Consider the following 17222-nt stretch of genomic DNA (forward strand, 5'->3'; position numbering starts at 1 on the left):
GAAAGAAATGCAGACTCCTTGGCATGCTGTGGAGAAAGACAGGCAGTGGCAGAGGACTGTCCATCTGTAGGAACTACTGGCCCTTAGGGTTTGTGTGCTGGGTCTTCTGGTGGTCATACAGTGACGAATGGTTTCCTGTGTAAGCTAGATGACTTCCTTGTTTACAGCAGTGCTTACATGCTTGCTGCTTGCACAAACAACAAATTCTTGGCCCTGTAAAGCCATTTGAGTTTTACAAAGAAAAATAGACCATGTTCCTGGGTGATGTGGCTTTACTGTGTGAATATAATCTTCTCTACAAAATATTTTCTTTTAAACATATCAAATTTGAATGGTCAGGATTTCTGAGGAACATATAATATAAACAAATGAATTCATTTGTTGCTGAGAATTTTCTTGCAGATTACAAGTTCGTTAAAAATGTTAACAGATGTCTTTTAAGATAGTTTTCTGGTAATAGCAAATAGAAACAGTATTTGGAAAGTCTTTACTTGTCTGTTCTTCTCCAGCAGTTATAATATCCAGTATGAATTAAGATAAATGAAATGGACTTCTGTTACAGGAATGAGAACAAGGGCTCTAATATACTGTGCTTAAACAGATGCTCGTTTTTACTTGGGCACATGATACTATATGACTATCTCATATTTATCACTTGATTAAATAAACCCAGCAGAAGCACAAAGCCAAAAGTACTACATCACTGACAGACAAGTAGGGACCATATGTAAAGACTGAGGAATTGTGATTTCTTTTGGGCTGTTGCTGTCCCTGTCTATGTCTCTCTTTCCCTCATTCCTTCCCTCACACAAATCAAGAAATCACCAAAGTCTTGCTTCTGGTTCCAGTGCTGCTGAACTTTGAAACTGGCATTTCACCTGGAGGCTTTGGGTTTCTACTTAGTACCTATTCCAATGACTGCGATGTATATGTAATGTCTGATTTCAAATGACAGGAAGAAATGAGTGCACACTTGATGAGAGAAAGATAATGGTACACATTAATACATAGACAAGGACTATGTGTTCACATTCACTGAATTCTCCAGGTGTATGGTCTCACAGTTCATTTGGACAGCTATGTCTTTAACACAGTATCAGGGATATCAAACTGCAGAGAAGTCCAAACGTGTGTGTTCCGTTGGGGCTTATGTATATCAGCTAAAATGCTCATATTTTTGAATAAACCAAAGAGGTTAAAATGGTTAGGATTTTGTATAAATTTAATGAGGCTTTAAGGCTTTCAGTGAATATTTAATTTTATTATTTTATTTTATTTTATTTTATTTTATTTTATTTTATTTTATTTTATTTTATTTTATTTTATTTTATTTTATTTTATTTTATTTTATTTTATTTTATTTTATTTATTTTTCCATTTGGGGTTGCTTAAAATATGTATACAATATATTTTCACATGTACATGTACATAAAGCATGACTTTATCATGAATGAGGGATTTGTAATAGCAAAATTTCTACAGTCCTGATTCACTTTGGTTAGCTGAGTGTCTCTAATTTCCTAATGTGTTTTCAGCTGGCTTCACCTTTTAGGTTTTTGTATATGTTACCTCAGGAATAACTCTTAAAAATATTCCTCTAGACATTTCTGGTGTACAATGTGTCTGGAAGGAGGGATTCAGTTATTTGCCTTCCTGAATCAGAATTTCCTCAATCAAACTTTCCTGTAGAAAAGCCAGAAGAAATTGCAGAACAATTAAATAACCAAAAATGAGAATTACAGAAACACTGGATTTCTCTTGAAATGTCTCTTGCAGTCCTGTATAAGTGTTACAGCCTCTGGAAAGAGAAAACAACAAGGGGGTGTAACAGATTTACATTCCCAAAGGCACATGATCTTTATTATACCTGCTGCTTTGGGCAACTCTTTATGTTATTAATTTATACCGTATCCTTCTTTTCAATAGCTGAGCCCAACAGGGATATTTAACTTTTCATGCTCAGGGCATAACATTAATTTTCCATGCTAGGCTCTCTCCTCTTCCTATGCAGAAGAAGGGCACCCAGGAAAGTATTTCATTCTCCAGTACTAGAACGAAAGAAGCTATTTTTTCAGTGTATTTAATCTCCAGACAGTTCAAGGTTCTGTTAGTCTCATCTCTTTAAACAGTCAAGTTGGTTACAAAAATGTCAACAAGCATTTAGTACACTTCCTGTTGCCAAAGGCACTATTGATCAAAAGTATTATAATAACATTTAATAACATCTTTGTAGTGGGGACTGTTTAAGAGAAAACAACACTGAGTCAAATCTATCAGCCTAGTCTTCTGTGCTTATAATCCGTATTATAAACTGCAGATGCAAACAAAAAAAATATACAAAATTAGACTTTACACTCAAATCTCTGACAGAATATTTAACAGCTGTTTCTAAGAATACTTCTGTATGAGTGTACAAAGTGCACACTCGTGTATACATGTGGTCATGTGTACTTACCACCATCTTCATAGCCCTCTGGACACTTTCTAATAGTACACTCACGTGTACAATCGTGTACAAAATTTACTAAGTATATGAGGGCCTGAGGCAGATGGGGATGTTAAGAGGTAGTTTGTAGTGGCAGTGACATAAAGTGTTTCACAACGGGAATGAGCACAGTGATGTAGTTTCTCAACCAACACACTACTACATTTTGGAATTTTGGTACTTTAGAAATACATTTTGGCTGAGGGTATTCTGATGTGTTAAGTATAGAAAGATAATAGAAAGCTTCATGTGAGAAGTCCATCAGGAAAGGCTAAATGTGGCAATTTGGGTGCAGTCTCTGATGGGAAGAAACTGACAGGGTACCTGAAGAAACATTGATATCTGTGCTGTTTCCAGTATTGCAGATGAATCACTAAGACAGGTACACTCCTGAGGGACTGCAACTGCAGGTAACCCACACTGGGTGGGGACACTGAGAAAGAGTGGCAGGAAAACATGAAGGAGCAGAGATTGGTTGAAACAAAGCAGCAAGCTAAAAGAGGGGCAGAAAGAAGCCATGAGACAAATGCTCCAAAGGTCTGAGCTGCCTACTACCTCCCTCAGAGACACTGGGATGGACTGGAAGTAATTCATGATGAAAATAAGGGAAAGTGAGCTTGGGAATGGCGGAGGACATGTCTGGTTTTAAATGAGCCTGGCGAAGTATGCACACATAAACTATTTTACAGTTCAAAGCACACAGACTGACTCCCATCTACCGAAAAAAATAGGTTTGATTTTAAAATAAAAAAATATACGTGCATATATGTGTGTGTGTGATTTGCATGGTCATAGAATACCCTGAGATGGAAGAGACCCACAAGGATCATGAAGTCCAACCCCTGGCTCCACACAGGACCACCTAAAAATCAGACCATGTGTCTGAGAGCATTGTCCAAACACTTCCTGAACTCCAGATGGCTTGGAGCCATGACCGCTGCCCTGAGGAGCCTTTGCTAGTGCCCGTCCATCCTCTGGGTGCAGAACCTTTCCCTAACACCCAGCTGACCCTCCCCTGTCCCAGCTCCATGCCGTTCCCTCAGGTCCTGTGGCTGAGCCCAGAAAGCAGAGCTCAGCGCTTGCCCCTCTGCTCCGCCATGAGGCCTCCCCTCAGCCTGCTCTGCTCTGCTCGCAATAAACCAAGGGACCTCAGACACTCCTTGTATTTGCCCTTCAGACCCTTCACCATCTTCATAGCCCTCTGGACACTTTCTAATAGTTTTATGTCCTTCTTATACTGTGTCACCCAGAGCTGCACACAGTGCTTGAGGTGAGGCTGCCTAGTGCAGAGCAGAGCAGGACAATCCCTTCCCTCACCTGGCTGGCAGTGCTGGGCCTGATGCACCCCAGGGTACGGTTGGCCCTCCTGGCTACCAGGGCACACTCTGGCTCGTGTTGAGCTTACCATGACCAGAACCCACAGATCCCTTTCCGTGGGACTGCTCTCCAGCCTTTTGTCCCCCAGTTTGTATATATACCCAGGGTTACCCTGTCCCTGGTGCAGAATGCAGCACTTGCTTTTGTTCATGCACTTGCTTTTTGTTCATGCAAACTTCATGCAGTTGGTGATAGCCAACTCCAGATCTTTCTGCAAAGCCTCTCTTCCACTGAAAAAGTTAACACTTCCTCCTAATTTAGTACTGTCTGCAAACTTAATGGGTATGCACTCAACTCCTGTGTGTAGATCATTTATACAAACATTGATGAGAACTGTCCCTAAAATGGAGCCTTGGAGAATCCCCACATTGACTGGATGCCAACCTATATGTAACCCCTTTTGCTATAACCCTTTACAGCCCAACATATCAGCCAATTGTTCACACATTGTATTATGTATTTGTCTAGCAATATCCTGAACATTTTGTCCACAACGATACTGTGAGAAGGAAGCTTTCCCAAAGGGAACCCAAGGTAGTGCTACCATGCAGTTGTGTTTCTCCAGTTTCTTTTCCCTACGTGAATATATATATATATATATATATATATATTTTTTTTTTTTTTTTTCCAAAAGAATTGGATGCCTCTGTTTTTCTGCTTTTTTTTTTTTTTTTTTTTTTTTTTTTAAATTTGTACTTCCTACAGTCCCACTATTTCTAGTACCTTTGATTGAGTTGCTGTGCATTTTCACAGCATATGTACAGATCACAGTACAGGATATGACAATCAGTCTGGGAAGGTTGACGTATACTGTGTTTGTGTACATGTAGTGAATCTGATACCTTCTGACAGCATCAGATTTACTGCATGGATTTCTCATCATTCACTTAGGATGTACTGACAAGGTCTGGTATTTCATTCCTACACAGGAATGACTGCCCAGAGCAGTGGATGTGAATCTCAGTCAGTGTGGATTTTTTATTTATTTATTTTACTTTTACTTCATTTTCAGACTGCTGCCACCCAAAGAAGAGTGAATGTGGGCAGATTTTCACCTGCCATCACAGGACCTTATTTCTTTTCTTAAGCCCCATCAAGAATGCTCTTGAGAAGAGAATTGCTGAGGAACTGGTTGCATAGTCCTTGAGAATACTGATCACTGTTAATTAGGTTAAACTCTTTGTGATAGATCATATCAGGTATCCTCTTAAAAAAAGTTTTTTTTTTCCTTTCTTTTTTTTTTCCTTTTTCCTCCCAGGATATTGGCTGCTCAGAATGGTACCCGTTGCCAGTGCTGCTGAGCTTCAGAATCATAGAATGTATCTAATGGCTTTTCATCCTCTATTTTTTTTTTTGTTTTGGTTTGGTTTTATGAGTTTGGCTGATCCTGTTCTACAACTCCAGTTAAATAAAGTACTTGGGAAGAGAACTGACAATGGTCTCATGGTAAGTAAAGCACATATTGGAATGAATGTCACTTATTTTTAAAGAGAATATAAGAAGTTCTTCGTTCTTACTATTTAATTGGCATTGTTATGTACTAGAAATTGACAGACCCATCTTAATTTATTCCAGACTGCAGAAAAATGTTTCTAACTAAAGTAATGTACTCTATAGGAAAAATGACTCAAATCTTTATAACTTCTATGTGGAATATTTTTAACATGAGGTAATTCAGGATCATATTATGCTTAGGAAAATCCACTGTACTGTTATCCTGAACTTTCTGCCATGGGAGTCAACAACTACATTCAGTAGGTCTGTAAATCTGCACAGAATCCATAGTTTCAAATAAAAATCCAGGGGGTTTGGTTTTCTGAATTGAGACATTACAGCAGCACAACCTGAAAAGCTAAGATGTGGTTGTGAGATCAGGGCCTGGTTACAAGCAAGCTAGAGAGGGAAAATAGAAGCTAAATTGGTTAGCTAGAAACAGAGTCAAAAGGCACTTTGTGCAGCTATCTTTAGGCACAGTGCAAGGTTGGGCAGATGCCTGAGGTCAGCATGGGCTAAAAAAAAGACACAGAACAATGTGATCTAAGATGGAAGGTGGCTCTGCTGTGGATAGGGCATGTATCCAATGTCCTCCTGAGGTCCCTTCCCACTGGTCTATGAGTCTGAGAACATACAGACACACTGCTTCCCAAGTGGCATAAAATGAAGTTTACAGGTAGTCAGGTGCCTCTACAGGGAACTACATTTAGCTATTCAGAATTATTTTGTCTGTGTGTGAGAAGACAGAATTGTTTCCTGGCTTTCCTTCTTTCTATCGCACAGTGAGGAAGCTGGGCTGATGCTAGGGCTGACTGAGAAACTTTTACTGAGTGGTTTCAGTTAGAGCTGATCCAGGCCTTAGGACAGATCGTTAGGGTCCACCAAGACACTCTGTCTCACACTGAAACAGATATTAATGACATTTCATATGCCCCATTTGCAACCTGACAGCATTTTCAGAGCTGGACTCCTTTGCAGGAATCCTTTGATATGTTGTTTGCAACAGACAGTAAACCATTTCTAGATTCTAACAATGAAATATGTAGTTCAAGGTTTGATACTAACCCTGTGTTTGCCTCAGGTTTTACAGTGTAAACCTGGCAAATGGATCCCTTATGTTACTTCAATGCCACCAGAAGAGTTAGACTTAATTTGTGTCTCCATTCACAACATTTTTAAAAAAGTTACAATATTTTATAAATCATATATTATAGAGTGCTTGTTGTGGAGCCTTGACAAACGCATAGTCACCCGGTTGCTGCTGACTCCCCACAAATGACACACCAGCAATGCAAATGACTGGTTTGGCATTTGGAGTGCTTTCACTGAATAGTTTCCTCTCCTCTCTCTCTCTCTTTCTCTCTCTGTCTCTCTCTCCTTCAGTTTTATTTATTTATTTTTGTCAGTTTTATGTCCTCCAGCTATTACAGATAGGGGAGAACTGATACATACCAGAAGTATCTTTTTTCTTAGTTGGAAAGAGAGGGACCAGAAGGGGCAGCAAAACCAAAACTGATTCTTGCGTAGCCACTAAGTCTCTTTCCTTCCCAAGTTTCTTCTGTCAGACCTTGGAGCTTTATCATCATTTTTCTGTTCACCAAATTTCATGGCAAAAGCTTGGTTCTCTCAAGCCAGGAGTCTGTCACAGATAGAAAATATTTATTTTAATCCAACCTTCTCTTCTTCAATATTTAGATTTAAATCTTGCCACTGGCCAAAAAAAAAACAAAAAAAAAACAAAGTTATTAATACAGTTTTTGATTTAGTGACCGATTTGTCCTCTGAGAAATTATATTTTTATTTGAAAAACAACTATCAGGGAGAAGTCAACGGTGTCTTGAAAAACAAAAAAGAATATGCTGCCTATCATATGGCTTCGATTAAATTGTCCAGAGAACTTTTATACCATAATAATTAAATAAATAAATAAATAAATAATCATCTCCCAAATACTTGGAATAACTGGTGAAATTAGCCATCAGATTCTTAAATTAAAAGCTTATTTCTCTTTGAGAATACATTAATCTGACATTCTCTGACAGGCAAAGAAAAATATAAATAAATAAACCATTTATTAGAATGATGCATTTGAAACAAGAAGGAAATGGAGGATCATCTAGTTTCATGTTCTGTGTGAAATAGGTCAAACAACTTCATTCTTTTTTTTTTTTTTTTTTTTTTTTCTACTGTCCTAATATGTGTGGTTAAGACTTGACTTTCAAAAGACATCTGATCTTGATTTGAAGATACAAGAGTTGTCTTCACCATAGTGCCGCACAGACATCCAGAGTGATTTTGACAGGCTGGAGAGCTGGTCTAACAAAAATCTCATGAAGTTCAACATGGAGAATTGCAGAGTCCTGCACCTAGGGAGGAAAAAAGCCCAGGCACCAGGACCACCCAGCTGGAGAGCAGCTTAACAGAAAAAAACTGAGGCATCCTAGTGAACACCAAGACAATCACAAGTTAGCAAAAGCCTTCTGGTGCAAAGAAGGCTAGTGGTATCCTGGGATGCACTAGGCAAAGTATCACTGGCAGGTCAGAAGAGGTGATTATTCCCCTCTACTCATCATTGGTGAGGCCACACCTGGAGTACTGTGTGCAATTCTGGGCTCTGCAGTACAAGAGACCTGGACATACTGGAGATGGTCCAACAGAGTGCCACCAAGATGGTCAGGGGACTGGAGCAACTCTCCTGTGAGGAGCAGCTGAGAGAGCTGGGACTGTTCAGCCTGAAGAAGAGGAAGTTCACTGAGATCTCACCAATATTTATAAATGTCTGAAGGAAGGGTTCAAAGAAGATAAAGCCAGACTCTTTTCAGTGGTGCCCAGTTCCAGAGAAAGAGGCAAAGAGCACAAACTGGAACACAGGAGAGTCCATCAGAGCATTAGGGAACACTTCTGTACTTTGTGGGTGATGAAGCACTGACACAAGTTACCCAGAGAGGCTGTGGAGCCTCTGTGCTTGAAGATCTTCAAAAACAGCCTGGATGTGGTCCAGGTGGACCTGTTTGAGCAGGGCCTTGGTTCAGATGACCTCCAGAGGTCTCTTCCAACCTCAGCTATTCTCTGATTCTTTGATTCTGTGAGGTGGGAAATCTGTCACTTTCTTTGGTAATCTGTTCAAGTGATTGTTTTGTACTCATGACTACAAACATGGGCTGAGCTTGAAGTTGGACTCAATGGACTCAATGTGCAGGTTATTACTGTGCCTTTCTTTGGTCTGTGAAAGAAGTCTTCAGCAACCCATCACTTTCTACTATTAAAAACCACCACCAACAACCAAACCAAACAAAACTTAAATGCTCAGTACTTAAAGTGTTCTTATAAAAGGGATAGAAAGAGACTCTTTACTATATGATATTTAAGGTACCTTCCAACCAAGCCATTCTATAATTTTATTCTATGATTCTAAAACAAAACAAACAAACAAACAAAACCCCAAAACCAAAGAAACTCTTTCTTCTCACTGAACTGTGAGTGAATTCCAACCTAGAAATTCTGTGATTCTGTGAATAGGTCACCTAACAATCACCTAACAATGACCTACAGCCTACAGCTGGAAAACTGTAGTTATGGGTATGAGGAAGTGAGTCAGCCACAGGCCTTGCACACCCACCCTTTGGATGAGAGGAATCACTGATAAAGGTACTCCTGTGTTTCCATTCACCTTTTGAGAGAACCTTTTTGATATTTCAGTACAAACTTTTAGATTGCTAAAGCTAGGTCATATCAACATTACTCCACTTTATGTACATCTTTCCTCTGTCCCTAGCTGTTAAAGACAAATTTACCAGGGGAAAGAAAAAAAAGAGTTGGAGGGTTAATAAGACTTTAGTGCCCCTCAGATCATTGCTTGGTACAGGGCTTGTTTTCTGTAACCTGTGGGAGAAACTCTGTGCTTCCCATCATACCTACCTCTACCTTGATGTCATATTTTTGGGGACTTTATTTAAGAATTATATAAAATATTTAAACTTAAGAAAAGTATAGATTCATTTAATGGGTTTCTGTAAACTGAAAGATATTTTTTTGTCATTAGACAATAAAGCAGTTATGAGCTACTGTAATTTGCCTGCAATTACCAGTGTTAATCCCTCTAATACATGAAAATTAATTCCTATTTTTGGGGGGATGTGGAGTGAATTCCTTCCTTTTTCAGAAGGTAAAGTTTTGTAATGAGTGCATCAGTATAATATTGCCATTTTTTTCTCTAATTCTGACTTGAGAAATCTATAAAAATGAATACAATATTTTCAGAGTATATTTAATTCCTTTGTCTTTATAACAATGTTCTCCGTCACTTCTGAGCCTATGGCACTGACTTTCTGACTTTTCACACATTTCCACTCATCACTGTTTTGGCATCTTTCTTAATAATGGGGCAATAAACAAACACTGCAAGAGCTGAAAGCCAACTTGCAAACTGCATTGTGAATGACACATAGTTAAGTACCTAAAAGTTTTTCTGGAGTAAAGTTTATAGAGGAGAGCAATCTTGACAAAACTGGATGAAGTTTCCAACTTGTGGTAATTTGCAATAGCTTGTTTCAAACAGTGGTGTTTAAAGCAGCAGTAATATTCCATACCACATATCCAAAAAAGGATTTTGCCAGACAACGCTAACCTGTTCAAGCCCCTCCCCCTAAAGCTGCGTTGAATCCAAATAACTCTACTGAGGAAATGAAGAATGTTTTTCACTGATCAACTAACAAGTCATAAAAAACCTACACTGTTTATTTCTCAAGTCTCAAACTCATTATGTTAGAATTTTCATGTGCTCAACAAAACAAAGAAAACATCTGTCCCTGATGGGATATGCATTCACGGAGATTGTTCAGCAATAAGCAAAAATATAAACAGAAGGGAACAGAGACACGTGTCCATGACATCAAAAGGTACTTCCTTTTTTCTTTTTTTTTTTTTTATTAGAAAATGTCTTTTTTTTTTTTTTATTAGAAAGAGGAAAGAAATTTCTCTTCTTCCTGCAGGGGTAGGACCTGGATATTGACCTGAGTATTTATTTATTTATTTTTCTAGAATCAACTGAACAGTTCACAGATGTCATACCACATCAATTACTTTAGACCTGCTCCTGGAACTTTCCTGAACCATGAATCTAGGACCAAGGACACAGAATCTGCTGTGCTTGTTCTGAATTAATTGATATGTGCTAAAGATATGTGTCAAAAGCCATATTTATGTGGTGAATTTGATTAAGTCCACAAACCACATTAAAACCACGGAGGAGTATTTGGTCCCGTAACCTGAAAGATCCTGAAGAATCAAGAACAAAGAAAGGAGATTCCTGCTACAGATGAGGGGAGCTGGAGACCTGAATGAATATCTAAGTCAAGGGGCAGTTTGGAAATCAATATGGCAATGACAGGATCTGCAAGAAAAATACACGATGACAAGAAATAAGATATGCTAATCAGAAAGAAAAATTAACTGCACCCAGATGTTTGTTGCTTGATTTGCTGAGATGATTTACTCAGACCCTTTGAACATTTCGTTCTGGTTTCATCACCAATCTACATTTTATACCTTCCCAGTAGGGAGCTCTGGGAGGTTTCTGGCAATTTGTAGGTTCCTTGGGAGAAGAAGAGAACTACAGAGAAGCAAAAAGTCTTTTATGGCCATGTGCAGTTTTTAAATGTTTGAGGAAAAGCATTTGTACTGAAACATCTTTGGTGCTTATAACTCTTTGCTCTACATAAATGCTTAACCCTTAGCTGGAATTTACTTACACATCTAAATCTAGATGTGTGAATCACATCTAAAGGAGGTGATCCAAGACAGCCAGCATGGCTTCACCAAGGGAAAATTGTGCCTGACAAATCTGCTGGCCTTCTATGTTGGATTGACTGCATCAGCTGACGAGGGAAGAGTGACTTATGTCATCATCTACCTGGACTTCTGCAAGGCTTTTGACACAGTTCCACATGACAACCTGATCTTAAAGTTGGAGAGAGATGGATTTGATGGGTGGACCATTCAATGGATAAGGAATTGGCTCAATGGCAGCACCCACAGAGTGTTGATCAATGTCCAGGTGTGGGCTGATGATAAGTGATGTCCCTCAGGAGTCTGTCTTTGGACTGTTGTTTAATATCAATGTGATTTAATGCACCCTCAGCAAGCTTGCAAATGACACCAAGCCAAGTGGTGCAGTCAATGCAACATAAGGAAGGGTTGCCATCCGAAAAGACCTGGAAAAGCTTGAGAAGAGGGCCCACGTGAACCTAATGAAATTCAACAAGTCTAAGTGCAAGGTGCTGCTTCTGGGTTAGGACAATCCAAGACAAGAGCACAGACTGGGAGAAGGACTCACTGAGAGCAGACTGGTGGAGAAGGACTTGGGGGTTCTGGTGGACAAAAAGCTCGGCATGAGCCAATGGTGTGTGTTTGGAGCCCAGAAGGCCAACTGCATCCAGGGCTGTGTCAACATCCAGGGCATGGCCAGAAGGTGGAGGGAGGGGATTGTCCCCTTCTACAGAGCCCTTGCGAGGACCCACTTGGAGGCCTGCATCCAGGTCTGGAGCCCCCAGCACAAGAAGTATGTGGATATGTTAGAGATGGTCCAGAGCAGGGACATGAAGATATTCAGAGAGATATCTCACCTCTCCTATGAAGAAAGGCTGAGACAGCTGAGAGAGCTGAGTTTAGCCTGGAGAAGAGAAAGCTCCAGGGATACCTCACCGTGGCCTTTCAGTACTTAAAGGAGGGTTATAAAAAAGATAGAGACTTTTTACATAGGCAGATAATTATAGGACATGGTTTTAAATTAAAAGAGGGTAGATTTAGATTAAATTTTAGAAGGAAATTCTTCACTCAGAAGGTGCTGAGACTGGAACAGGTTGCCCAGAGAAGTTGTGTGTGCCTCCTCCCTGGAATTGTTCAAGGCCAGTTTGGATAGGGCAATGAGCGACCTGCTCTAGTGGGTGGCATCACTGTTCATGGCAAGAGGGTAGGAACTACATGATCTTTAAGGTCCTGTCCAACCAAAGGCATTCTATGATTCTGTGACTTTCTGATCTATTCCTGAGCCATATTATTGACGTTTGGTGTAATACTTGCTATAATGATAGCAAATGTATTATATTTAGATTTCTTTTATGGATGGGAAATGCTTGTAGTGTTTCTGACACATCTGAAAAGCTGGTAAATCAGTGATATACTTACACTGTACTTGGAAATAATTTTAGGCAAAAAGGGTTGATTATTATGTATAAGTGTGAGAGCTTCTGCATAAATCACATAAACTGCCAAAAATACTATACTAAAAATATGGTATAGTATATAATATAGACTATACTAAAATAATCAAACAAGCAATATAAATATATGTAACTTCAGTTTTCCTCACTTTTTCCATCAAGTACTTTGTCTGACTCAGTCAAACCAAACAAAATTGACAGAAAAATCACTGCAGGCAAGGAAAAGCCCGTGAAGCATGGAAAGGTGAAAAATGTCATTATAAGTGGAAAAGCCTGGTGCAAATATTTACGCTTATATCTGGGAATCTGTGGCTTTAGTCTGCTTCCAACTTCTACGTTAAGATTAAAACAAAATATACACAATATGCTTTGGGGCTGTAAGATCTGAGGCATCCCCTTCTCCCCCCTCACCCTACCCTTTCTGACAAAACAAAACAAAAAACAACCTTAGTCTGCCTTAAAAAGAAGGGAAAGAAACTATATCTAGATGGCCTTAACAGGCAAAATTCTGAGAAAAATATAGAGTTTATTTAGCAGAAGTTTGAATATTTGAACTAACATCAAATATTTAACAGAATTTTTGATTTGATGCTTTCTGTTGCTTTTCTCCCTAACTTGGGCCAGAGTCCACAAGAATGGAGGTAACAAACTGCTGTTCACTAAAGAAGGCAGGTAATCTGGTTGAACCTATCTTGGTTGTTGACAATCAAGTAGGATCTATTCTAGAAATCAGAAGATATAAGGTTCTTACATTATCTCACATATGACCTCTAGTCGAAGCTATTTAATGATTAAATACTAGCTTCCTTTTTTCACATTTCCTGTTCTTTCACAGTTTATCTGTTCTGTCTACTCTGACTCACAGAATCACAGAATTTCTAGGTTGGAAGAAACCTCAAGATCATCGAGTCCAACCTCTGACCTAACGCTAGCAGTCCCCACTAAACCATATCCCTAAGCTCTACATCTAAACGTCTTTTGAAGACTTTCAGGGATGGTGACTCCACCACTTCCCTGGGCAGCCTGTTCCAATGCCTCACAACCCTTTCAGTGAAGAAGTTCTTCCTAACATCTAACCTAAAACTCCCCTGGCTCAACTTAAGCCCATTCCCCCTCGTCCTGTCACCAGGCACGTGGGAGAACAGGCCAACCCCCACCTCGCTACAGCCTCCCTTGAGGTACCTATAGAGAGTGATAAGGTCGCCCCTGAGCCTCCTCTTCTCCAGGCTGAACAAGCCCAGCTCCCTCAGCCGCTCCTCGTAGGACTTGTTCTCCAGGCCCCTCACCAGCTTTGTCGCCCTTCTCTGCACCCGCCCAAGCACCTCGATGTCCTTCTTGTAGCGAGGGGCCCAAAACTGAACACAGTACTCGAGGTGCGGCCTCACCAGAGCTGAGTACAGGGGGACGATCACCTCCCTAGCCCTGCTGGTCACACTGTTTCTGATACAAGCCAGGATGCTGTTGGCCTTCTTGGCCACCTGAGCACACTGCTGGCTCATATTCAGCTGACTATCCACCATCACTCCCAGGTCCTTCTCTGCCTGGCAGCTCTCCAACCATTCCTCTCCCAGCCTGTAGCTCTGCTTGGGGTTATTGTGCCCCAGGTGCAGGACCCGGCACTTGGCTTTGTTGAACTTCAAGCAGTTGACCTCAGCCCATCGGTGCAGCCTATCCAGATCCTCCTGCAGAGCTTTCCTACCCTCAAGCAGATCTACACACGCACCTAACTTGGTGTCATCTGCAAACTTACTGAGGGTGCACTCAATGCCCTCGTCCAGATCATCGATGAAGATATTAAAGAGGACTCAAAGATCTTTGAAATAAAACCGGCTCTGCAAATGGCATGTAAAGTCCCAAAAGTCCCTAAAAGTCCCCCTTTAGAAAATGATAATTCACCACACTAAAATGTTTTCCTAGATACATTAGACTCACAGCAAACCTTTAACATACAAAAACCAAAACCCAACAAAACAAAAAAGATAAAAAAAATCCAATTGTTGATTTATATAATTTTCCTGGTCAAGGGCAGAAAATAAGAAAGATTGAAAAACTAATAGCTGAAAATGTAAAATATCCCTTTTGATCTTATACCAGCAACTTAACTATGGTCTTCCACATCACAGACAATGTTGCCTATTCTTTCTCTTGTTTTCTGTTCCTAGAATTGCAGTGGTTTGCAGAAGTAAATATGCACGGGTCTTGGGAATAGGACCAAGATTTCTCACGCATTAGGCAATTGCCATAACTACTAAACTGTGAGTTCAATCTCTTGACAGTTTCTTGCTTTTTTATTTTTTTTTCTTTTCTTTTTCCTTCTTGCTTGGCTTTTTCTTCTTCCTGTGGGGGAAAAAAGAAAACAACAACAACAACAAAAAAACAACCTTCAAACACTATTCAGTTTGTCTTGATGAGGAGTAGGAACATTTCTCTAAGCTCATAAATTTTTGTGAGTTGGGAAAACACTTTCCAGGCAAACTCTGTTAGGAGTTCCTATGCATTCGTCAGTACAAATAAGAAGTGTTTTCACTAATTCACTGTGTTCTGTTGTCACAGACCTAAGGATTTTGGGTCAGGAAGTACAACTTATATCAGAGGCCATTATATGTTGAACTGAGAAAACCTCTGGGAATCCTGGAAGTTGAACTATGCAACTGAAACTCCTACTTAACAGAACCTGTAAAGCTGTATGTGTGTCCATGCTGACTAACTTCATACCTCTCTCCTCACTTAGATGAGATGTCCCAATAGTCATGAGTCCCAGTTTTAGTCCTCTGTCCCAGTGAAAATGCTGAGTTTTACTACTTATGTCCTAGCAACATGACTACTAACTCTCTGCAAACTGGTATTTACAATTGCTGCCCCTTACTGGGCAAAGCTAGTCACGAGGGAGTAAGGAGGGTTTGAGTTGCCTAAATCTTGATGTGAAGAATCCCCTTGCTCAAGTGGTCAATGATCATTTTCATTGTACAGAGCTAGCTCTGAGATGTGATACTAGTACTCTAGCTAAAATTAGCAAATTATGTTGTGATGGTTTTCGCTGAGATAGTTAATTTTCTTTGTAGAAGAGGCTCATATGATGCTGTGTTTTGGATTTTTGATGAAGGTAATGTTGCTAATACACCGATGTTTTAGCTGTTGCAGAGCAGAGCTCACACAGAGCCAGGACTGTTCTGCTCCTTGTGCTGCCCAACCAGCCATGAGGCTTTGGGTGCAAGAGGAGCTGGGAGGGGAAACAGCCAGGACAGCCGATCCAGGCTGACCAAAGGGATGTCCCATACCATATGGCATCATGCTCAGCAACAAAATCTGGAGTAAATAAGGAGGAAGGGGAAGGTGTTTGGAGTGATGAGATTTGTCTTCCCAATAAAGCTTTTTTTGTGATGAACCCTGCTTTCCTGGGAGTGGCCTGCTGATGGGAAGTAGAAAATTAATTCCTTGTTCTGTTTTGCTTGAGCATGCAGCTTTTGCTTTGCCTAGTCAACAATCTTTATCTCAGCCTATGAATTCTCACACTTTTACCTTCCTTTTATCTTCTTTCCCTAGTCCCACCTGGAGAGAGTGAGTGAGTAGCTGAGGAACTTGGCTGCTTGCTGTGGTTAAACCAACAGATATTAATAAACAGATATTAATCTGCAAATACAAAAATCCTTCCCAAATGAGTAAGAAATGTAAAGGTTCAGCTGGGGATAAGCTAGAACACAATGAACAAATGAAAATTTTGTGGTCATGTTCCTTACTGAGCTACTCAAAATGTTCAGATTTGGTCATGAGACAAATGTCAGTCTACAGAAGGCAGACCAAATGAAAGAAAATGGACATATGATTCAGTAGTGTGAGAGCAACCTAATTTTGTGAGGTGACTACTGAAAATATTGCTTTCCAGCGTGCCACTGTGCAAGGTAAACTCCAGATTAATGTTAGAGTGCATTAAATTTTGTTATTGAAAGAGCTTTTTTGCTGTTTAAATCCGATGGGAGTATTTTTTCAGTTTAAAGGAAAAAGGCCTGTATCAGTATTGCTTTAAAAAGAAAAATAAAACAAAGCAAAACCAAACCAAACCAAACCACCACCACAGCAATAACAAAAAACACAAACCCAAGCCTGTATTTTTGTTCAGTTCCAGCTTTGGTTGGTTCATTGCTTTCTAGTTTCGTTCAAAAGTTCCTTTACCAAAATATTTTGCCTGAATGTGGAGAGGTAGATTTAGAAACAATTCAGAAATTATAAATTAATAAAATAAATATATATTTAAATAAATAAAATAAAAATTAGAAATCAAACACAAACACTTTTTTTTCCTACTTAGGCATTCCAGGGTAGTGAGCTCCCTCCTCGCTGCCTTCAGGATCATAAACGGCACCATTTCAACATCACTGATCCTCAAAACAAAGGGCTTCAACTCGGCATCTCAAAATAATGCCCTTTTCTGTTTCAGTAGTCTCCTGGAGCATACAAGGAATACAAAGCAGTCCAACCAGAAGCACTTCTCCACGCTGAGGGAATCAGTAAATGGAAGAAGTCTGGGACTGAACTGAGGGATTAGCCCTCAATTTGCAAAGCCTTTTCTTAGACTTGACTGTGCACTGGGACACTCATATCTGGTAGGATTCATTCTCTTCTTCTTGTTTTATATCTATCTCAAGGAT

The sequence above is a fragment of the Aythya marila genome, assembly GCF_965140915.1.
Source record: "Aythya marila genome assembly, chromosome: 1".
Classification (NCBI taxonomy): domain Eukaryota; kingdom Metazoa; phylum Chordata; class Aves; order Anseriformes; family Anatidae; genus Aythya; species Aythya marila.